This window comes from Oryctolagus cuniculus, chromosome 5 (genome assembly GCF_051225735.1).
Source record: "Oryctolagus cuniculus isolate XC-2025 breed Fujian yellow rabbit chromosome 5, ASM5122573v1, whole genome shotgun sequence".
Classification (NCBI taxonomy): domain Eukaryota; kingdom Metazoa; phylum Chordata; class Mammalia; order Lagomorpha; family Leporidae; genus Oryctolagus; species Oryctolagus cuniculus.
The window spans coordinates 135,525,906-135,548,478 of NC_142871.1; the positions used below are offsets into that span (position 1 = coordinate 135,525,906).

The 22,573-nt window shown below is 53.2% G+C and overlaps 2 long non-coding RNA genes and 1 pseudogene across 2 annotated transcripts in view; 1 reads left to right on the forward strand and 2 right to left on the reverse strand.

Annotated features, from left to right (window-relative positions):
• Positions 1-8,809: 8,809 nt before the first annotated feature.
• Positions 8,810-22,573, forward strand: part of LOC149126691 (uncharacterized) — a 28,008-nt gene continuing 14,244 nt past the window's right edge. Inside the window, exon 1 of the long non-coding RNA XR_016234134.1 lies at positions 8,810-8,927. This is a non-coding gene — a long non-coding RNA (uncharacterized LOC149126691). The remainder of the gene's footprint in view (positions 8,928-22,573) is intronic.
• On the reverse strand, positions 11,725-11,882 carry LOC127493399 (U2 spliceosomal RNA; annotated as a pseudogene).
• LOC149126692 (uncharacterized) lies at positions 11,945-15,784 on the reverse strand. Its single transcript, XR_016234135.1, has 2 exons — positions 14,532-15,784; positions 11,945-13,346 (listed from the first exon to the last, which is right to left on the reverse strand). It is a non-coding gene; the product is annotated as an uncharacterized LOC149126692 (long non-coding RNA).

The following is a 22,573-nucleotide window of genomic DNA, read 5'->3' on the forward strand; positions in this document are numbered from 1 at the left end:
CCAGCTGCTCCGCTTTGATCCAGCTCCCTGCCAATGCGCCTGGGAAAGCAGCGGAGGATGGCCCAAGTGCTTGGGCCCCTGCATCCACCTGGGAGACCCGGATGGATTTCCAGGCTTCTGGCTTCAGCCTGGCCCAGCCCTGGCTGTGGTGGCCATTTGGGGAGTGAACCAGTGGATGGAAGACCTCTCTCTCTGTCTCTCTCTCTATCTCTCTCTCTGTCTCTGTCTCTCCCTGTCTCTGTGTAACTCTTTCAAATAAATAAATGAATAAGTGGACAAATGTGAGCAAGGTGACCTCTGAGTTCTGAAGTCTGTCTAGCGAACGATCAAACCCCCCACGAGGGGGCTGTGGAAACTTCCAGCCACTCGGTCTGCTGCGGAGCTCACAGCCTGCATCGGACTGGCTTCAGGAGAAGGGGCAGCCATAGGGAGCTGAGTCCACGTGATCCGACGCTGCCTCTGGATAGATAGCGGCAGTACTGAGTTGAGCTGTATGACACCCAGTTGATGTGAAAGGGAGAAAATACAGTAATTTTTCTTCAACCCTCATAAGTTTGTAGTGGGACCAGACTCTTGCAACAATACACAAATTAGCAAGAGAAAACCAGGGCAGGTCTTGTAGTGTAGCCAGTTAAGCTACCGGCTCGAGACACCTGCATCTCCTGTCAGAGTGCCTGGAATCGGGTCCAGCCCCACTTCCTTCCTCCTCAGCTTCCCGCTAATGCTGCACCCTGGGAGGCAGCAGGGGACAGGCCACGTACTTGGGTCCCTGCCACCCACATGGGAGCTGTGGCTGGAGCTCCTGGTTCATGGTTGTGGCCTGGCCCAGCCCTGCCTGTTGCAGGCATCTGGGGAGTGAACCAGCGGAGAGAAAATATCTGCTCCCCCTCCAGTTTCTCTCCCCATATCTATCACTCTGCCTTTCAAATACAAATAAATAAGCTTAAAAAAATAAAGAAGTGAGTGCTCTCTCGGAAAAAGATAGTGAGAGGGAGAGATGGGGGGGGGGGTCACCAGTGCGGGCCGTGCACAGCGTGCAGGAGAGAAGGGTGCAAAGCAGTGGCTGAGCAGCAGTGACAGCACGTCAGAAGGCTGTGCCAGGGTGTGCTATGAAACGCTGTGTACGAATTTCAAAGTCGTGTGCATCTAAATAAACAGCTCTTTTTTTGAGAAAGACAGACAGACAGAGACAGCTCCCAGCCGTCAGTTCACTCCTCAAATGAATGCAAGAGCAAGGGCAGGGCCAAGGTCAAAGCTGGGAGCTGAGGCCTCAGAACAGATTTGCCACATGGGCGGCAGGGACCCAACTACCTTTTTTTTTTTTTTTTACATTTATTTATTTGCTTGAAAGATAGAGTTACAAAAAGAGGGGAAGGAGGGGGAGAGAGAGAGAGAGAGAGAGAGAGAGAGAGATCTTCCATCCACAAACGGTTGCAGAAGCCAGGAGATTCGTCTGGGTCTCCCACATGGGTGCAGGGGCCCAAGCTCTTGGGCCATCTTCTGCTGCTTTCCCAGGCCATTAGCAGGGAGCTGGATCGGAAGCGGAGCAGCCAGGATGCGCAGGGGGATGCAGTGAGGCGGGCGGCAGCTTTCACCTGAACGTGTTCCTTACAGAACGGTGGTGCCCGAGGAGCCCGCCAGGGGGCTCTCCCCGTCATTCACCTCCCCGCAGACTTCCCGCCTGGCAGCCTGGGACTCTTCTCCCTGGTCTTCTCACTTTTCTAAAGTTTACTCTTCTTTGAGGGGTTACTTCAAGAAGCGTATGGAAAGATGGAATTAGAGGATAATTTGGGGGTCTGTATTTGGTGTGGGAGGTCGAGCTGCTGCTTGGGAGGCCTGACATCCATATTGGAGTCCCTGGGCTGGAATCCAGCTGCACTTCAGATCCAGCTTCCTGCTGATGCACACCTGGGAGGCAGCAGGTGACGGCTCAAGTGCTTGGGTTCCTGCCACCCATGAGGGAGACCCGGATGGAGTCCCAACTCCTGGTTTTACCCTGACATAGTCCTCGCTATTGCAGGCAACTGGAAAATGAAACAGTAAATGAGATCTCTCTCTCTCTCTCTCTCTCTCTCTTCTCTCTCTCTCCCTCCCTTTGCCTTTCTTTCTTTTTTTTTTTAAGATTTATTTATTTATTTGAAAGTCAGAGTTACACAGAGAGAAGAGAGGCAGAGAGAGAGAGAAAGGTCTTCCATCTGCTGGTTCACTCCCCTCATGGACACAATGGCCAGAGCTGTGCCGATCTGAAGCCAGGAGCCAGGAGCTTCTTCCAGGTCTCCCACGTGGGTGCAGGGGCTCAAGGACTTGGGCCATCTTCTACTGCTTTCCCAGGCCATTGCAGAGAGCTGGATGGGAAGAGGAGCAGCCAGGACTAGAACTGGCGCCCATATGGGATGCTGGCACTTCAGACCAGGGCGTTAACCCGCTGTGCCACAGCGCCCACCCCCCTCCCTTTGCCTTTCAAATACATTCTTTTTAATTTGAAAGATACCCAGAATATGTAAAGAATTTCTATAACATCAACAACAGCCAAAATTTACCTAGTTAAAAAATGAGCAAAGTACTTGAATTTCTCTGAAGAAGAGATGTAAATGGCCAAGAAGCACATGAAAAGATTTCCTCAGAGAATCCAAATCAAAACGCCAGTGCCAGACCCCGCACAACCTTCAGAAAGGCTGCTGCAAACAAAACAAGGAGCCACCGCCTGCCACCCCCAGCTTCCCATACGGGCTGCTCCACTGCCCATCCAGCTTCTGGCCGGTGCGCCTGGGAAAGCAGCAGAGCCCCAGCATTTGGGCCCCTGCACCCACGTGGGAGACATGGAAGAAGGTCCAGGCTCCTGGCTTCGGATCGGCTCAGCTCTAGCTGTGGCCGCCATCTGGGGAGTGAGCCAGCGGATGGAAGACCTCTCTCTTTCTGTCTCTCCCTTTCTCTGTAACTCTACCTCTAAAATAAATAAATAAAATATTTTAAAAAATAGACTAATTTAAAAAAATTGGCTCATTGGTGGCTTGTATGTATATTTTGGCACAATTTAGACATTGAAAGAAAATTTGGTTTTCTGATTATGAAAGTGATATATAAGTTCTTTGGGTAAAAATAAAATCAATGTGGGTGCTGGAATTATGGCACAGTGGGGTAAGTTGTGCCTGTGGTGCCGGCATCCCATATGTGTTCGAGTCCTGGCTGCTCCACTTCCAATCCAGCTCCCTGCTAATGCACCTGGAAAACCAGTGGAAGATGGGCCAAGTGCTTGGGCTCCTGCCATCATGAAGAGGATCTGGATGGGGTCCAGGCTCCTGGCTTCGGCCTGGCCCAGCCCTGGCCGTTTGGGGCCATTTGGAGAGTGAACCAGCAGAAGGAAGATTTTTTTCTCTCTATCTCTCCTTCTCTCTCTGTAACTCTGCCTTTCAAATAAATAAATAAATATTTTTTTTCTAAATCAATGTGGAAAGAGAATGCCTCCAAGAGTTTAGAATAAATTCATCAAATGTTATACATGTCCGAATATATATATATATATATATATATTAAAATCGACAGAGCTGAGCCTTGTTTTCACTTCCAGTAACGTACTCCATCACGGACATGTCTCGGTGAGTCTGCCATACAGATACTCCAGAATCTGTTGGGTCAATGAGGATTCATCATTATCGAAACTTTTCCCTCCTCCCGTCTTTAACAGCCTGGGTTCAGAAGGCAAGGACATATGTGGGTGGTGGTGAAAATTCATGAGTTGGCCGGCGCCGCGGCTCAATAGGCTAATCCTCCACCCAGTGGCCCCGGCACACCAGGTTCTAGCCCCGGTCGGGGCTCCGGATTCTGTCCCGGTTGCCCCTCTTCCAGTCCAGCTCTCTGCTGTGGCCCGGAAGTGCAGTGGAGGATGGCCCAAGTGCTTGGGCCCTGCACCCCATGGGAGACCAGGAGAAGCACCTGGCTCCTGCCTTTGGATCAGCGCGGTGTGCTGGCCGCAGTGCACCGGCTGCGGCGGCCATTGGAGGGCGAACCAACGGCAAAGGAAGACCTTTCTCTCTGTCTCTCTCTCTCACTGTCCACTCTGCCTGTCAAAAGAAAGAAAGAAAGAAAGAAAGAAAGAAAGAAAGAAAGAAAGAAAGAAAGAAAGAAAGAAAGAAAGAAAATTAATGAGTGAAGCTGGCTGTTCTCCCACGTGAGCGATGTCGGGTGGGACAGGTTCAGAACTGCAGGGCCACCCACACCCTCCGGTAACCATTCCTGCCCTGTGTGTGGTCAGTGGGAGCTTGTCAGAGGCCTGCCTTTTTGCCCTGTTGTAACTCCAACTTTTCTCCCCAGCCTCTGCCAGGCCTGGCTTTACAGTGCCCTCCCTCGCCTACACAGGGCAGCGCAGCCCTGGCGATGGGCTGGAACAGCTGGGTCCCTGCTGCTGTCCTTCCCACCATCCATGATCTTGCCCTGCCATCCAAATCCATTCCATCCGGTCTGTGTAACTCTGGTTTTGTCCCTATAAGAAAATATGTTAAGCTGGGTGCTTTATAAAGATGTTTATTTCGCTCACAGAGTTGGAGACTGAAAGTCCAAAACCAGGCAGCCCTATCTCTTTGGTCTCTGGTGAGGGCCCCTTTGGCTGGGTTACAACATGGCAGAGTGCGTGCAAGAGGGAGAGATCAGGGGCCGGCGCTGTTGCGTAGCGAGTAAAACTGCCGCCTCCAGTGCCGGCATCCCATATGAGTGCCAGTTCAAGACCCGGCTGTTCCACTTCCGATCCAGCTCTCTGCTATGGCCTGGGAAAGCAGTAGAAGATGGCCCAAGTGCTTGGGCCCCTGTACCTGCATGGGAGACCTGGAGGAAGCTCCTGGCTCCTGGCTTTGGATGGGTCGTTGCAGCCAGTTGAGGAGTGAACCAGCGGATCGAAGAACTCTCTCTCTCTCTCTCTCTCTCTCTCTCTCTGTGTGTGTGTGTGTGTGTGTGTGTCTATGTAACTTTGCCTTTCAAATAAATAAATAAATCTTAAGGAAAAAAAAAAGAGAGATCACATAGACAGACAAGAAGCCAGAGGTGGGGGCGGGGCCGGCCCTGCTCTTTTGTAACTACCCAACTCTCTTGGGAACTAACCAGCATCTGCTCAGCTTTAACCCCTCTGAGCCGCCCCAGTGACCTAATTACCTCCCACCGGGCACCAGAGTCCGCCCTGTCTCAGCAATGGCCCCGCCGGGGACCAGGATTCCAATACAGAAGCCCCCTCTCCCCTCAGGAGACCCACACAAACTGCAGCTCCTTCCCTGGCATCCCCCACCCCCACCCCGCAGGCCCTACCTGCTGGAAAAAGGGTCTCCCTAGACTCGCTCCCCCGCCTCTTGTTTGCTGGTCAGCTTGGATTCGCCACCCACTGCTAACTAAGTCGCTGCTGAGTGAGGCTGGGAGGTGTCTGAGTCCTTGCAGGCTGCATGGACCCCCCTGATGAGAAGGGTGCTACTCCTGCTTCCTGCTAGCGCCGGGTTCCGGCATTTCCCTGGCGGAAAATGGAAAACAGGCAGCTTTCCTGTGCTGGCTTCTCCTGGCTCCCCAAGGAGCTGTGCTTTCCTGAGGCCCTGCCCTGCAGAGACTCTCCCTTCACCGCCTGCCCTGAGGTTGTGGCCCTCAGAAAGCAGCCCTGCCAGTCCCCGCTTTGTCAGGGCACCAGCCCCGCCCCCTGGCTCCTGAGGGCGGAAGGGCCGAAGCTACTGTTGGTCCACTGTCGTCCCTCCCTGTTAGCTAGGAACAGTTTCCTTTCCCCCAACCCTTCTCCCATCCTTCAGCTGGCATAAGGGGAGGCCTCATGGGTGCTGGACCTGCAGGCCTTCACAGGCCCCCTTGAGTGACAGGAGTCCCCTTGTGGTAGCTCCTCCTCGTGCCATTTAAAGTGATGAACCCGGGCTTGTGCTGTGGGTAGTAGGTTAAGCCTCCACCTGCAGCACCAGCACCCATGAGTCCTGGCTGCTCCACTTCCGATCCAGCTCCCTGCTAATGCGCCTGGGAAAGCAGCCGAGGATGGCCCTGTGCTTGGGCCCCTGCATCCATGTGGGAGACCCAGAGGAGGCTTCTGCCTCCTGGCTTTGGATCAGCCCAGCTCTGGCTGTTGTGGCCATGTGGGGAGTGGACCAGAGGATGCAGGACCTCTCTCTCTCTCTCTCTCTCTCTTTCCCTCTCCCAGTCTGTAATTCTGCCTCTCAAATGAAAAATAATAATAATAATAAAAGTTGAACCCAAGGCAGAAGACTGGTTAGATGAGCCTGTGCTCTAAGCTAGCAGGTGGCATGATGGAAACCTCCAGGAGAATCGCGAGCGGAGGTTGGCTCAGACGAGGTGGGGCGCCGACGCGGCAGTGGCAGGGCAGCCGTTCTTCGCCCTTCCGTCTGGGGGCTGACTTCATCTCAGTGGCCTCTCCGTCCATCCCCCAGGTCCCACCCTGCCCGTCCCCCTCGCACACCACCAGAGCACTCAGCAGCCTCTGCCTGTTGGCCCTAGTCCTTACCCTTACTACCAAGGGCCCTGCAGCTCCAGCCCCTTCCCGTTGCACTTGATTTTTCTGCTGTCAAGTCCACTCGTGTGCAGAATGGGGATCAGGCCATGCCCGAGGACACTGGGTGGCAATGCAAGGCATTGGGAACACCCCTCCCCCCAAAGACCTGATTTTGCAGAATCTTGAGAGTCCCAGGAAAGCACAAGCAGTGGTGGGTGCATTAATAAGGGGATGTGCAGGGAAGTTGCAGCTGCTGCCTGCCAGCAGTCCCGCCCTGGAGAGGGACGCTCTGTCTCCTTCTCTGCAGCCGGGAGGAGCCAGGTAGAGGCAAGCGCATGAGAAAGCGTGGGACCTCAGCTGCAGGCTTTCCCGAGAGAAACCGACTCCTGCAGCAAGCATGGGGGCGCACGCTTTTCCCTGCTATACTGGGCGTAGCGGACCTCACACCGGAAAGACGCGCACCCGTGCACCAAACGTGGCTCCACCAGCACCTTCACTCTGGGGAGGGGTCCTTCCCAGGCCAGCCTCACAGCGTCGTCCACAACGTGCTCCTACCGGGGAGAAGCCTGAAGAATGCCAGAGGCAGACGGGCGTTTGGCCCAGCAGTTAAGATGCCAGCGAGGACGTCCTTGTCCCGCGTCTTGGAACCTGAGCTTGCTACCTGGCTCCTGCTCTAGCTCCTAACTCCAGCTCTGTCAGTGCAGACCCTGGGAGGCAGTAGCGATGGCTCAAGTGGGAGATACTGATTAAGTCCCCAGCTTCCGGTTTCAGCCAAGCCCAGCCCTGGCCACTGTGGGCTGAACCAGGGGATGAGCACTCTCTCTGCCTCTCTTTGTCTCTTTCTGCCTCTCAAACAGATTAAAAAAAAAAAAAAAGATTTAAAGGAGAATGGTCCCTGTCACCTTTGTGGGAGATCTGGATGGAATTCCAGGCTCCTGGTGTTGGCCTAGCCCAGGCCTGGCTACTGCGGGCATTCGGGGAGTGAACCAGTGGATGGAAGACCTCTCTCACTGCCTTTGAAGTAAAATGAAAATAAAGAAATAAGCAGGCGCCGCGGCTCAATAGTCTAATCCTCCACCTAGCAGCGCCAGCACACCGGGTTCTAGTCCCGGTCGGGGCGCCGGATTCTGTCCCGGTTGCCCCTCTTCCAGGCCAGCTCTCTGCTGTGGCCTGGGAGTGCAGTGGAGGAGGGCCCAAGTGCTTGGGCCCTGCACCCCATGGGAGACCAGGAGAAGCACCCCATGGGAGACCAGGAGAAGTACCTGGCTCCTGCCATCTGATCAGCGCGGTGCGCCGACCGCGGCGGCCATTGGAGGGTGAACCAATGGCAAAGGAAGACCTTTCTCTCTGTCTCTCTCTCTCTCACTGTCGAGAGAAAGAGAGACAGAGAGAAAGAGAGAGAGAAAGAGAGAAAAGAACACCGCAGATACGGGAAAGCCTCCAGCGGCCGGTGCGATCTCAGGGCCAGCAGAGAGGGGGAGCCTCCAGGAGGAGCGCCAGCCTTAATCCTCAGAGACTCCCTCCAGGAGGGCGGAGGGAAGAAGGGTCGCTGATAATCACGGAGATAGTCACGTGGCAGGAGTCACACAGTTACAACCCCCTGAGCACGGTCAGGCGGAGAGGAGACAGAGTCGCCAGTTACCCTGCCCCGGAACGCATGGAGAGACGCTGTGCAGACCAGGCACGGGGGACGAGGCCCCGCTTGCAGCTGATTTGATCCCAGGCAGGGGTCGGCAGTCTGCGGCCCTAGTGCGTCCAAGTCCACGCGTCAGGCTCTGTGGGCCGTGCAGCCTCCATCGTAACCATCCCCGACTGAGTGCTTGAATAAGCAGGGCTGAGGGCCCGTAAAGCCGGCCTTCCGAAAGCAAGCGGCCAGCCAGTTTTGGCTCACGGGTTGTCCTTGGAGAGCCCCAGTTTTAACAGGTTCGAGGGGAGGCGTCACCCTCGCTTGGGATCCTGCGGAGCAATCGCAGAGCGACGCCAGTGTAGCAGATATGCCGGGGCTGCCCCAACCTCCTAAGGGCTCCTCTAAGAAATGACCACAGCCGGGATGGCTTAAAACAAGAGCAGCTCACTCTCATGGTTCTGGGGTCTAGACACGGTAGGCACAGGTCCCCTTGCCTGCCCTACACTGCTGTAACAACCCCGGATCCGCGTTCTGAGGAACAGCGCACTTCCTGTTAGCCACCGGCCCGTAGGAGAAACGGGAACGTCATGTCCAGGCTCAGCCCAAGCGCCCCGTACAGAAAGGGCTTTGGGAATTTATGGAATTAGGGCGTGGGGCGCGGAGGACTGGGGCGGGGGAAAGTCTCCTGAGCATGCGCCCTGACAAATCCTGGCTCTACGTACATCGCATGCGCAAAGATGGCTGCTGCGACGTCATCCTCTAACATTATATCCTGAGTTGTCCTGTGCGGGCAGGTTCCAGTTACAAGACTGGTTGCAGCAGGTAGGCAATGAACTATTAGGGGCTGTCAGTACCTTAGGCAGTCATGGGAAGCTTGCTGTTAAGCAAGGGGAGGGGACTCCTTTGTTGTCCACGGTTTCAGAAGTTCAAGATCAAGGTGCTGGCAGGCCACGCTCCAAAGACTCGAGGGAGAGTCCTTTTGCCTTTTCTAGCTCTGGGGGCTCCAGGTTGCCTTGGTTTGTGGCTGTGGAGCTCCACGCTGCCTTCATCCTCGCGTGGCCCCTGGAGGACACACAGTGGCTCTCCAGGAAACGCCGACAGTGAGTTCTCCCTACAGCCACCCCTGCTTTTCCCACAATAAACTTGTCCTTGTGTAGCCAACCCCAACCCACTTCCGAGGCTTCCAAGAGAGAGGAGAGGCAGGCTTCCTGTTGGGCGCTGGGCACCTATGTTAGGCTTAGCAGCAAGGCCAATGCCCGGATCCCCTGTGGCAGAAGCCCACCCCAGCTCTTCGGCAGAGGGTCCTAAAACAGGAACCTACGCAGGTGGTGTGCTTTTGGGGAATGTGGATTGAGGTAACAGCCTTGAACAAAGGAGAACTAGAAGGAAGGCTTGGGAACAAGGCCTTGGCCAGAACCGGCCAAGTTTCCCCAAGTGGCTGAAGACAGCGACACTGGGATGAAAAGGGACAGCCCCTGGAGGAGGCTTATACATGAGTTTTTCTTTCTTTCTTTTTTTTTTTTTTTTTTTTGACAGGCAGAGTGGACAGTGAGAGAGAGAGACAGAGAGAAAGGTCTTCCTTTGCCATTGGTTCACCCTCCAATGGCCGCCACGGCTGGCGTGCTGTGGCCGGCGCACCGCGCTGATCCGATGGCAGGAGCCAGGTACTTCTCCTGGTCTCCCATGGGGTGCAGGGCCCAAGGACTTGGGCCATCCTCCACTGCACTCCCTGGCCACAGCAGAGAGCTGGCCTGGAAGAGGGGCAACCGGGACAGAATCTGGCGCCCTGACCGGGACTAGAACCTGGTGTGCCGGCCTCGCAAGTCAGAGGATTAGCCTAGTGAGCTGCGGCGCCAGCCTATACATGAGTTTTTCAAAAAGACTTTCCATGATACCTGCAGCCCTAAGTGAGTTGGTCTTCTAGTCTTCCATCGCATTTGTGCAGTGCCTGTCACCACCACCCTGCGATGGCAGACAGTGACCTAACACATGGCTGACAGTGACTGCAGGGGAAGGTGGGGAGAAAGAATCAGCTGTCTTCCGGGTCTGGGCCTAACTCCTTTCCAGTTTGGGGTGCCCCAGGGCACGTGGGAGGCACTACTCCCAACCTGATAAGCAAGCCCCGCCCTGCCCCCACACCCCTCCCCGCCCACCTGGAGGCACCGAGGAAGGGCTCCGTGCCACCCGTTCTCCCCCATTACTTCTGCTCGGTAGGTTCGCCTCCGGTGCCTCTGCTGTCAGCACAGCCATCACTTGCCACTTCCCAGCCCCTCCCCTTCCCGCGTTCATTCTCTCTTGACCAACCCAAGCAGAATGCTACAGGGCTGGCAGTGCGCCACCCCCGATAGGTAGCAGAGGCCCGTCCATCCCATTCTGCCCTCCCACAGTGGGATGTATTTCAAACCACCCAACGGAAGCAAATGTCTTTACTTATCCATGTGATGTGTACGTCTGGGAGAGTGATGGGGTTTATGGTTATGTGAATTTATGCAGATATTTCTCTCCCCATAACATGGGCCAGGCACTCAGTTATTTCTGGGTTTGTCTTGGGAACGGGATATCTGAAGAGGCTCATTTTCTATGTCATGACCTTGTATTTTGTAGTCAGAATGAAAAGAATATTGAAAAAATGAGTTTTATTTGCTAATCAGTTACTAGTATGGTTTTTTTGTTTTATTTTTTTTATTTTTTTTTTTTATTTTTTGACAGGCAGAGTGGATAGTGAGAGAGAGAGACAGAGAGAAAGGTCTTCCTTTTGCCGTTGGTTCACCCTCCAATGGCCGCCATGGCTGGCGCACTGTGCTGATCCGAAGGCAGGAGCCAAGTGCTTCTCCTGGTCTCCAGTGGGGTGCAGGGCCCAAGCACTTGGGCCATCCTCCACTGCACTCCCTGGCCACAGCAGAGAGCTGGCCTGGAAGAGGGGCAACTGGGACAGAATCCGGTGCCCCGACCGGGACTAGAACCCGGTGTGCCGGCGCCACAAGGCGGAGGATTAGCCTAGTGAGCCGCAGCGCCGGCCACTAGTATGTTTTTTGTAAATAATAGTTTCAGGGTTAGGGTTCCTCTCAGCTGACTTAAAATACTTTGTGAACATATCTTTTGGCCAAAGGTTATGAGAAGGAGAACTTATTTATTTGAAAGACAGACTGACAGGGAGAGATCTTGTATCTGCTGATTCGCTCCCCAAATGGCTGCAACGGCTGGAAGTGGGCCAGGCCGGGAGCCAGGAGCCAGGAGCTCCCTCTGGGTTTCCCATGTGGGTGGCAGGGCCTCGAGTACTGAAGCTTCCCAGGTGCTCAGCGGAGAGCTGGACTGGAAGTGGAGCAGCAGGAACTCAGACCGGCGCTCCAGTGGGAGATGCGGGTTATCCCCAGTGGCAGCTTGACCCACTGTGCCACCTTGAAAGACCCTACTTAATCAAATGGTCATTTAAATTCTCCTGCTAATGGGATTGCTGAAAAGGGTGTATACTCCGAGAATATCTGGGGAATCTGTTTGATGGCCTACTGATACTCCGATTGCCAGCATCACTCTTATGGGTGATGTTTATTTGGGAGGTGTGAAGGGCGGGCAGGGAAGGTCCCATGGCCAGGCACCAGGCACAAGGAAACCGATCAGGGAGGAGTGGGCCTCTCACCCTGGGATGCTCCAGGCCTCTGCCACTCTCCTGACACCAGATACTAAATTAAAAGCAGAACGGTTCCTTCCTGTTTGTAAAAGTAGGGAAACCTTGAACAGAGACTACACTTGATCTTAGCCAAAAGGCTGAGAAGCGATAAAGTAGGGAAGCCTTGAAACGCAGACATTTGCTGAAAGCAAACTTCGCTTCATTGAAGGCCTTTTTTTTTTTTTTAAAGATTCATTTATTTATTTATTTGAAAATCAGAACCACACAGAGGAGAGGCAGAGAGAGAGAGAGAGAAAGAGAGAAAGAGAAAGAGAAAGAGAGGCCCTCCATCCACTGGTTCACTCCCCAACTGGCCGCAATGGCTGGAGCTGCGCCGATCCAAAGCCAGGAGCCAGGAGCCAGCAGCCTCCTCCAGGTCTCCCACGCGGGTGCAGGGTCCCCAGGACTTGGGCCGTCTTCTACTGCTTTCCCAGGCCACAGCAGAGAGCTGGATCCCAAGTGGAGCAGCCAGGACCAGAACCGGTGCCGGCGCTTCAGGCCAGGGCGTTATCCCACTTCGCCACATCACAGGCCCCTCATTGAAGGTCTTGAATCCTGGTTTCATCCCACACTCTCTATATAAACTCTTTCATCCAGTGTCAGAACCTTCTTTAAAAAAAAGTATTTATTTGAGAGAGAGCAAGCGAGCCAGGGAATCGGCTCCAGTCTGCCGATTCACTTCCCAGGACAAAGCCTCCTGCACGTGGGCTGAGCGGGTGCCTCTCAGGGTCCTCGTTAGCAGGAAGCTGCAGCCAGGGCTGGGGGTTGACCCAGGCACTCCCATGTGGGACTCGGCGAGGCTGAGCTTCCACGCCAGTTAAGATTCTTCTTCCGGCCATCCAGCCTCTCACCTGCTGCTTGATCTGAACTTTTCCAGGCATCACAGGACCAGTGTGAGCAGGGCCGTTTTCCAGTCCTCGTGGTATCACAGCACTGGCTGTGAACGAGTAGTCCATGAGGCTGGTGCGAGCCGACCCTGCTGTGATTTCACGTGGCTGCAAGAGGCCAGGGGTGCAGCTGCTCCCGGGAGGAGGCGGGGTCCACGGTCCTCCTCGCCCCTTCCTCGTGCCCGGGGAGGGGTTGCAGCTGGGCCACCCCGAGGCTGATTGCTGCAGCCCCCAGGTGTGAGGGCTGTGGGGCCACCCCCTGGCTCGAGGGACAGGGCAGCGGTGCGAGCGCACCTGTGCCCACGGTAAGGACCCGGCGCAGGGAGCGGAGCGCCTCAGAGCCTCGAGGGCAAGCGGGGAAGAGCTTGCAACGTCGGAAGGACCTGCAGGAAGAGGGCTTCCTTCCTCAGGAGGAAAAAGAGTCTAATTTTAAGAATGAAAGCCTCACCTTCGCTGCCCCCCCCCCCACCTCCCCGGAACCACAGGGCCCGGAAGGCCGATTCCAGCAGCTAGGGAAAGGCTGGGGCACGCGGAGCGGTTCATCCGCCCCCCAAACTGCAGGCAGCACGGGCATCAAGCTGCGGGGCGTGCAGGTTTATGAGCCTTGTGAAGCCCTCTGAGACGCGAGAGATAATATCCATAAAATCCAGGATTGCTAGAAAGCCACAGACTTGCGGCTCCACACAGCTGAAAATAGAAAATGGGAAGTGAAATTAATAGCCCCAGGGATGGAAAGAAACAAGGCCATGTGTGCATATCTTCAAAGCTAGGAAATAATATCCACTCTCAGCACCTCCCATCCCAGGTGCTGAACTCAGCGATCCGCACGTGGTTCTTTGTAGACTCGTAACAGCACAGGGAGGTAGATATTACAGTCAGGTTTCATCGGAAAGAAAAATCCTTAGAGGGGTCCAGAGTCTCATGGCTGAGCCCACTTCTAGCTGACTCACTATGCCAGTTGCTTTCCAACTTTTTTGATTAAGAGTCACAATAAGAAATACTGTATAGAAGGTAAACCAGTGCATTTGCCTGCAATTTATAACAGAACGTGTCATAAAGTAACACATACTCTTGCTACCTGCAGAGCTCGCTGATAGATTTTTTTTAAATTATTGATTTGAATAAATAAGAGAGAGAGAGAGGAGAGACAGAGAAAGATTTTTCCATCCACTAGTTCACTCCCCAAATAGCCGTGACAGCCAGGGCTGGGCCAGACCAAAGCCAGGAGCCAGGAGCTTCTTCTGGGTCTCCGACGCGGGTGCAGGGGCCCAAGGACTTGGGTCATCCTCCGCTGCTCTCCCAAGCAGAGGCAGAGCAGCCGGGACCCCATATGGGATGCTTCATTGCAAATGGCAGCCCTACCTGCGTCACCACAGCACTGGCCTCTCGCTAGTATTTTCTACTCTATTCATTCTATTTTTTTTTTTTTTAAGGCAGGCTAGTCAGGACCCACTGCGTTCACTCTGTAATTTACTTGTGGGACAGAACTCAGCTGGCCAAGCACCGGCCTCTGCATGGTCAAGGACGGGGACTCCGGGGGCTTTCTCAGTGTATTAGCTTTTCACCACGACAACAAAATACCCGAGAGAGGCCAGAGTCATAAAGAGATTGTGGCAGTTCCCACTGGCGCAGCATCTGAGGACGCTGCTGTCGCTGGCAGGCCCCGAGGCAGCACAGGGCCTATCTCTGTCCCTCCTTATAAAGCCGCGGTGCATCTGTCGTGGGACCGTCCCCTTACAACTGAATCTAATCTAACCATTTCCCAAAGGCCCTGCGGAAAACTAACTCCCACCCTCTTGGCATGGTTAACCTAAGGCTTTGGGGGCCAACCCTGTAACACAAGGACCTTTAAGGGATGCCCAAAACTAATACCCGAACCGCAGCAGCCAGGCTCCGCAGGGCAGCTGGGTGTGAAGAGTGAACACGGGCCTGGGAGAAACAGGACTGTAGGAGCATCTTCCGGAACCTCCTGTCCCTGGTGGATTTACGTCCCAGCCACGGGAGTGAGCTTGCCTGGGAGACCTGTGATGAAGTGCCACAGTGAAATGGGACATGGATGCAGAACAAATAATAATTCCTGTTTGAAATAGTTCCACTAAATCTCTGGACACGGCGCACTTGAATTTCAGCAGAGCGTTTGGTTAATTTCCCAGTAATGGTCCTACGGATAACTTGGAAATGTGAGAGCGTTTATGGTTATGTGAATTTAAAACAGGTTGACTGTACCTGTACCAAATTGGACTCAGAAGACACTGCAGGGGCAGACATTTGGTACAGCAGTTAAGATGCTGTTTGGGATGCCAGTATCCCATTTCAGGGTACACGGGTCAAGTCCTGGCTCCTCTGCTTCAGATCTAGCTTCCTGCTAGCACGTACCCCAGGAGGAAGCAGATGCTGGCAATGGTGGCCCCCGCCGCCCACGTGGGAGACCCAGATGGAGTGCCTGGCTCCTGGCTTCCACCTGGCCTAACCCTGGCTGTTGAGGGCATTTGGGGGTTGAATCAGCAGATAGAAAATCTCTCTTTGTCTCTGTCTCTGCGTTCCTAAATCAATAAATAACAGAAAGAAAAAAAAAAAAAGACACTCTATGGGAGAGTGCTTTGTAAACAAAAGGCATTCTTAAGTGTGAGTTCAATTTAGATATATGATGGATCTGTCTTTTCCATGGAGGCCTCTGAGGGTGGACCACTTCTTGCCGTGTTTGTGTTCCCAGCACTTAGCCCAGCAGGAGGTATGTCGATGCCCTCGGTAGATCTTGGAGGAATGTTGTTCTTAGTATCTCCCTGACACTGGACTCCAGGGATGTGGTCCAGGGCTCTGGCCCTAGTCTGCACATGTTCAGCATTCTTACCAGTGACTTGGACATGGAAATGGATGACATTTATCAAAGTTTCAGGTGGTAAAAAACTGGGACAGTCAAAGCACTGGGTGACAGAATCAAAGCCCAAAAATAACTTAGAAGCCTGGAATGGTGGGCTGAACCAGGATGAAAAATAATAGAGGTTTCTATTCTGTCCTTCAGCTTAAAACTTAATTTTATAGGCACAGGATGAAGGGCTATTTGATTTTTTAAAGCGGTTTTAATTTATTTATTTTCATCTACTTGAAAGGCAGAGTGGTAGAGAGAGAGATCCTCCATCCAATGGTTTATTCACCAAATGCCTGCAAAAGCTAGGGCCAGGCTAAGGCTGAAGCCAGGAGCCCAGAGCTCCATCCACGTCTCCCATGTGGGCGGCAGAACCCAAGTACTTGGGCCATGATCTGCTGCCTCCCAGTGCACCAGTGAGAAGTGGATCGGAAACACAGATCACCCAGGACTCAAAACCCAGCAGTGCAATATGGGATGCAGTCATCCCGAGCCACGGCCTAACCCGCTGTCCACAATGCCCATCCCAGATTTGTGGGATTTATGGCAACTTAATGAGCAAAGCAGCGTGTGGGAAGACTGCAGACTTAGACTCTGGCCAGGTCCCTCTGCTTCGTGCAGGTCAGATGACACCAGGAGAACTGGCTTTGTCTGAGCCACCATGATTAAGGAAGACGTTAACTGCAAACCTCCTAGAGGGAATAGCACGTCGAGTTTACCTGCATCAAAATGTAGCATCTCTGTTGGCTGGAGGACACCAGGAAGGAATTGGGTGGACAGTAAACCAGGAAAAGATATTATATAAATAAGATGAACACCCACTTGATATCTAGAGTATTTAAGAACACCTGCAAATCAGAGAGAAACAGGAAGTCACAAGAAAGAAGGGCTCAGGGGATAAGCAGGCATTTCACAGCAGAGGAAGCTTAAACTGCTACCAACAGGAGATGCTGGGATTCACCGCCAATCAAAGAAATGCAAATTAAAACAACAGGACTTCCTCTTTCTGGTAATAGCCGTGTAATTCTCACAAGCCACCCTCCTGCTGAACAACTCAGTAAGCAGAATAAAACGTTGAAAACATCCTCTGGGAAGAGCTGACAGGATGGGCCGGCATCAGCATCGCTGTGTGGGCAAAAGGAACAAAGGGAGGAGCCAGCCTGCTCTCTGCCTGCAGACCTGCACCCACCAGCAGGGTTTAGTTGTCTCATGAGAGGATGGGGCTCGTCTAACAGGAAATGCCCTGTCTCCCCAGTAAGCTCAAGGTGAGAGGAAAGGAAGTGGACAGGATCTGTCCAGAAGTAATTTTTCAAATGTGATGACTAGCATAGAGCCAAAGATAAGTAGGGTGAGACTGAGCCCCCATGCAGTGCCTTGGATGCAGATGCGAGACCCCATCAAGTCCTGGTCTCCCACAGTCTTCCAATCTCCTTCTCTAATGTTTCCTTGCCCTGATTTTGTGACAGCAAATCAACCTCTTTGTTAGCAGATAGAGCAGCTACACAGGAGAGTTTGGAAATGGCCCCTATACCTCAGTCTGTGGAAGTGGCTAAGGAACCTCACTACACGGAGCCTGAGAACGAATGAGCCCAACAGCGAGGATGTACTAAAAACGCAAATGGATGGTGGATGCTAAATCATAGAATTATGCTCCCAATGGCCACTCAATGGAAAATTATTAAGGAGATACATAACTCCACCCACTTGGGAAGAGATGCCTTAACACAACTGGTCTCCTGAGCTTTTGGGGGAAAGGGACTAAATACGGTCATAGAGGAAGTGACTCGCTCTTGCCTACTATGTTTACAGAATAACCCTGGCCATGTAAGGCCACCCCCCCCCCCCCCGCTGACTCCTGTGCAGAGGAGGGGAACATACCCAGGTGAAGATTGGCAGGTTGATTTTACCAGTATGCCCCCAACAAGCAATTATAGGCGCCTTCTAGTCTTTATGGATAGTTTTACAGGATGGATAGAGGCCTTTCCGACCAGAACGGAGAAAGCACACGAGGTGTTTAAAGCCGTGTTGAAAGACATCGTGCCACGCTTTGGACTCTCACGGTCACTCCAGAGTGACAGTGGACCTTCATTTATATCTAAAATAACCCAGCAGAACCCAGCAGCTTCTGAGAATAATGATGACCATGCAGGAGACACGGAGGATGGCGGTGACTGAAACAGCTCCAGCTCGTGAAGTGAACTCATTAGATGAGATAGGCAGAGACTTCCGGACCAAGAACAGGCAGGGTCTGCACCCCTAATAAGCAGGAAGCAGCTACAGAAGATGGAGACTCAACGCCCATCAACATCCCCTTAAGATTAAGGTCTGGAGTCTCTGAGGGGGGAACGAAGTAGGCAGGCATATAGGCTAAATTGATCAGATTTGTGAACTGGAAGACCACGCCTTTGCTATGCCCCTGTGTGGCCTCATCCCCCTACCTGGCCACACCTGGGTGCCCACCAGCCAATCAGGTTAATTAACCACTCCCCTTTGGAAGTGGGTTAAAAGCCTGGGACACAGTGTGTCTGGCCCTCTCTTCTTCCCTGGCCTCTTGCCAGGACAGGGCTTGCTGTAGCCCTGTGCCTCCAGGGCGCGTGGCCTTTGGGCCACCCGCCCTAGGCTTCTAGGCCTGGATGCTCCACCACGTGGCTGGTTCCTGGTGCTCAGTATGAACCCCTATTCACCTCTCTCTCTTAAATAAAGCTCTCACTCTCCTATGCATCTTTCTCACTAAATAAAAGCTTAAAACGTACCATGCTGCCTTGTTTATCTGTGCTGGTATTTAGAATTCTCTAAATATTAAACAAGAATCCTCTCGGGCTTATTAATATTGGGGGATTTATTAATAAGCTCATGGTGAAATCGTATGGCACCCCAAATTCTGGTAGCACACGTGGCATCCCAGATAGCACTTCTGGGGAACTTTAAAGGGCCATATTTCAGTGTAGATTTTAGGGGGTCGTGTCCGATTTCACCTGGTCCCCGAACAGAAGACTCATGCGGTCATTCACCTCTCTTATAAAGTACATTTTTTTTTTAAAGATTTGTCTATTTGAAAGTCAGAGTGGCAGAAACAGAGAGAGAGAGAGAGAGAGAGATCTTCCATCCACTGGTTCACTCCCCAGAAGGCCTCAATGTCCAGGACTGGGCCAGGCTGAAGCCAGCAGCCTGGAACTCTACCCAGGACTCCCACAAGGATGATGGGGCCCAGACACGTGGGTCACCTGCTGCTGCCTCCCAGGCACATTATCAGGGAGCTGGCTCGGAAGAGGAGCAGCCAGGGCTTGAAGTGGTGCTCATGTGGGGTGCCAGTGTTGCAGGCAGTGGCTTACCCTGCTAAGCCATAACAGCCCTAGATTATATCCTGATGTTCAGTCTGTCGAGGGGTTTCTTTTCTTTTTAAAGATTTACTTGTTTATTTGAAAGGCAGAGTAACAGGGAGAGAGAGAGATCTTCTTCCAGTTTACTCCTCAAAAGGCCACAACAGCCAGGGCTAGGCCAAGCCAAAGCCCGGAGTCTGGAACTCCATCTGGGTCTCCCATGTGGGTGGCAGGACCCAAGCATTTGGATCGTCCTCCAAGGCTTTCCCGGGTATATTAGCAGGCAGCTGGAATGGAAGTGGAGCAGCCAGGACTCGAGCCAGTGCTCTGATATGGGATGCTGGTGTAGCCAGTGGCAGTTTAACCCGCTGCGCCACGCGTTGGTCTCAGCCAATTGAATTTCTAGTAACTGAAATGAAAAGCTTATGTCAGGGAGAAAACCACTTTTAAGCCAACTGGAGAGAGACCATTTAGAAAGGTGGGAAATCCCTGCATTGGGCAGGATGCAGGGAGCAGGAATCCTTGGGCAACACTTGTGGGTACCCGTGGACCAGGTGCTGTCCTCTGGGGCAGCGCAGGCAGTGCTCTGTGCAGCTGAACGTGAGTGGACGCTGTCGCCTGCCTTCAGAGCCCAGAGACTTGCATTGGCCGGCGTGGGGAGAGGCAGGGCAGGAGCATCCAGCCCTGTGCAGGCTGCGAGCAGCTGGGATGAACACCTTCCTGCAGCTGCCAGTGGTTGGATTAAGGTAGATGTGGAGCCGGCGCTGAGGCTCACTAGGCTAATCCTCCGCCTTGCGGCGCCAGCACACCGGGTTCTAGTCCCGGCCGGGGCACCGGATTCTGTCCTGGTTGCCCCTCTTCCAGGCCAGCTCTCTGCTGTGGCCAGGGAGTGCAGTGGAGGATGGCCCAAGTGCTTGGGCCCTGCACCCCATGGGAGACCAGGAAAAGCACCTGGCTCCTGCCATCTGATCAGCGCGGTGTGCTAGCCACAGCGCGCCGGCCGCGGCGGCCATTGGAAGGTGAACCAACGGCAAAGGAAGACCTTTCTCTCTGTCTCTCTCACTGTCCACTCTGCCTATCCAAAAAAAAAAAAAAAAGGTAGATGTGGAAACAATGTTTCTATTTGGAAACACTTGCTCTGTGTGTGGAAACTGAAAAAGGAAGAAAGCTTGTCCCTCCCAGAGTCTAACTAAGTAAGAAGCAAAGGTGATTGTTCATATTAAGGTGATCGAGAAACTAAATTTTTAAAATATGCTACTTGTAGGGACCGGTGCTGTGGCATAGCGGTAAAGCCGCCACCTGCATGCCGGCATCCCATATGGGTGCCAGTTCGAGTCCCGGCTGCTCCATAGCAGCTCTCTGCTATGGCCTGGGAAAGCAGTAGAAGATGGCCCAAGTCCTTGGGCCCCTGCACCCACATGGGAGACCTGGAAGAAGCTCTTGGCTCCTGGCTTTGGATAGGCACAGCTCCGGGAGTTGCTGCCGTTTAGGGAGTGAACCAGCGGATGGAAGACCTCTCTCTCCTTCTCTCTGTGTAACTCTGACTTTCATATAAATAAATCAGTCTTTTAAAAAAATATGCTACTTGTATTGCTATCATAGTATTAAATCACTTCATTTGTTCTATTAAAGTCCATACATATTTGTTAGAGAAGAAATAATCTAGATTATATGACATGGCTGTTTTAGAAAAATAAAATGCTTGTTTAAAAATATTTCTGTATTTATTTTCACTTTGACTTGAAAGGGAGAGAGAGAGAGAGAGAGAGAGAGAGAGAGAGAGAGCTCTTCCACCTGCTGATTCACTCCCCAGATAGCCACAACACCCAGGGCTGGGCCAAGCTGAAACCAGGAGCCAGAGCTTAATCTGAGTCTCCCACATGGGTGGCTGGGACTTGAGCCGTCGTCCTCTGCTCCTTCCAGGGTTTGTATTAACAGAAGGTCCGAGTCGGAAGCAGAGGCAGGACTGGGATCCAAGCACTCCAGTACGGGATGCAGGGGCCTAGTGCTGTCTTAGCTGGGGTGACAAATAGCTGCCCCGAAACCCGCACTTGTCAACTAGCACTGCTCTGTAATGGTGGGCGGTCTCCTCGCAGTCTGGTAAAAATATACTCGTGGCCAGAACACAAAGCGAATAAATTAGTGAACAGAAGTTAATTTCCCAGTTATTTGCATCATACATTCTTTTTTCGACATCATTTACTTTTTATTTCCATCTACTCAAAAGGCAGAGCAACTGAGAGAGACAGAGAGAGAGCTTCTATCTACTGGTTCACTCATCAAATGGTTCCAAAACCCGGGGCTGGGCCTGGCCAAACCAAGAGCCTGGAACTCCATCCAGGTCTCCCACCTGAGTGGCAGGGGCGCAGGCACTTGAGCCATCATCTGCTGCCTACCAGGGTGCACATTAGCAAGAAGCTGGATTGGAAGCAGAGCGGCTGGCACTCCAACCAGGCACTCTGGATATAGGATGTGGATGCTATGAGTGATAGCTTAACCCACTGTATCACCATACCCCTACCTGTATCACCCACTGCACCACCACCCCCCTCCTGTATCACCCCATGATACCCCCACCCTCACCTATATCACTCACTGCACCACCCCCCTCCTGTACCACCCACTGCACCACCCCCCTCCTGTATCACCCACTGCACCTCCACCCCCATCTGTTTCACCCCATGGTACCCCCACCCCCTCCTGTATCACCCACTGCACCACCACCCCCCTCCTGTATCACCCCATGGTACCCCCACCCTCACCTAAATCACTCACTGCACCACCCCCCTCCTGTATCACCTACTGCACCACCACCCCCCTCCTGTATCACCCACTGCACCACCACCCCCCTCCTGTATCACCCCATGGCACCACCACCCCCCTCCTGTATCACCCACTGCACCTCCACCCCCATATGTATCACTCACTGCACCACCCCCATCCTGTATCACCCCGTGGTACTGGTGTGCTGTGGCCGGCGCACCGCGCTGATCCGATGGCAGGAGCCAGGTGCTTTTCCTGGTCTCCCATGGGGTGCAGGGCCCAAGCACTTGGGCCATCCTCCACTGCACTCCCGGGCGATAGCAGAGAGCTGGCCTGGAAGAGGGGCAACCGGGACAGAATCTGGCACCCCGACCGGGACTAGAACCCGGTGTGCTGGCGCCGCAAGGCGGAAGATTAGCCTATTGAGCCATGGTGCCGGCCCCCTCATATTAATTTTTTAAAAATATATTTATTTGAAAGTCAGAGTTACAGAGAGAAAGGGAGAGACAGAGACAGAGTTCACTCCCCAAATTGTTGCAATGGCCAGGACTCTGACAGGCCAAAGCCAGGAGCCTGGAACTCCATCTGGGTCTCCCAGGTGGATGGTAGGGGCTCAAATACTTGGGCTATCATCTAGTACCTTCCCAGGTGCATTATCAGGGATGTGGATAGGAAGTGGAACAGGGCTGGTGGTGTGGCATATTAGGTTAGGCTTCCATCTGTGGTGCTGGCATCCCATATGGGTGCTGGTTGGAGTCCTGGCTGCTCCACTTCTGATCCAGCTCCCTGCTAATGGCCTGGGAAAACAGTGGAAGATAGGCCAAGTGCTTGGGTCCCTGCACCCATGTGGGAGACCCAGAAGAAGCTCCTGGTTTTGGATTGACTAAGCTCAAGCCATTGTAGCCATCTGGGGTGTGAAACAGCAGATGGAAGACCTCTCTGTCTATCCCTGTCTCTGTAACTCT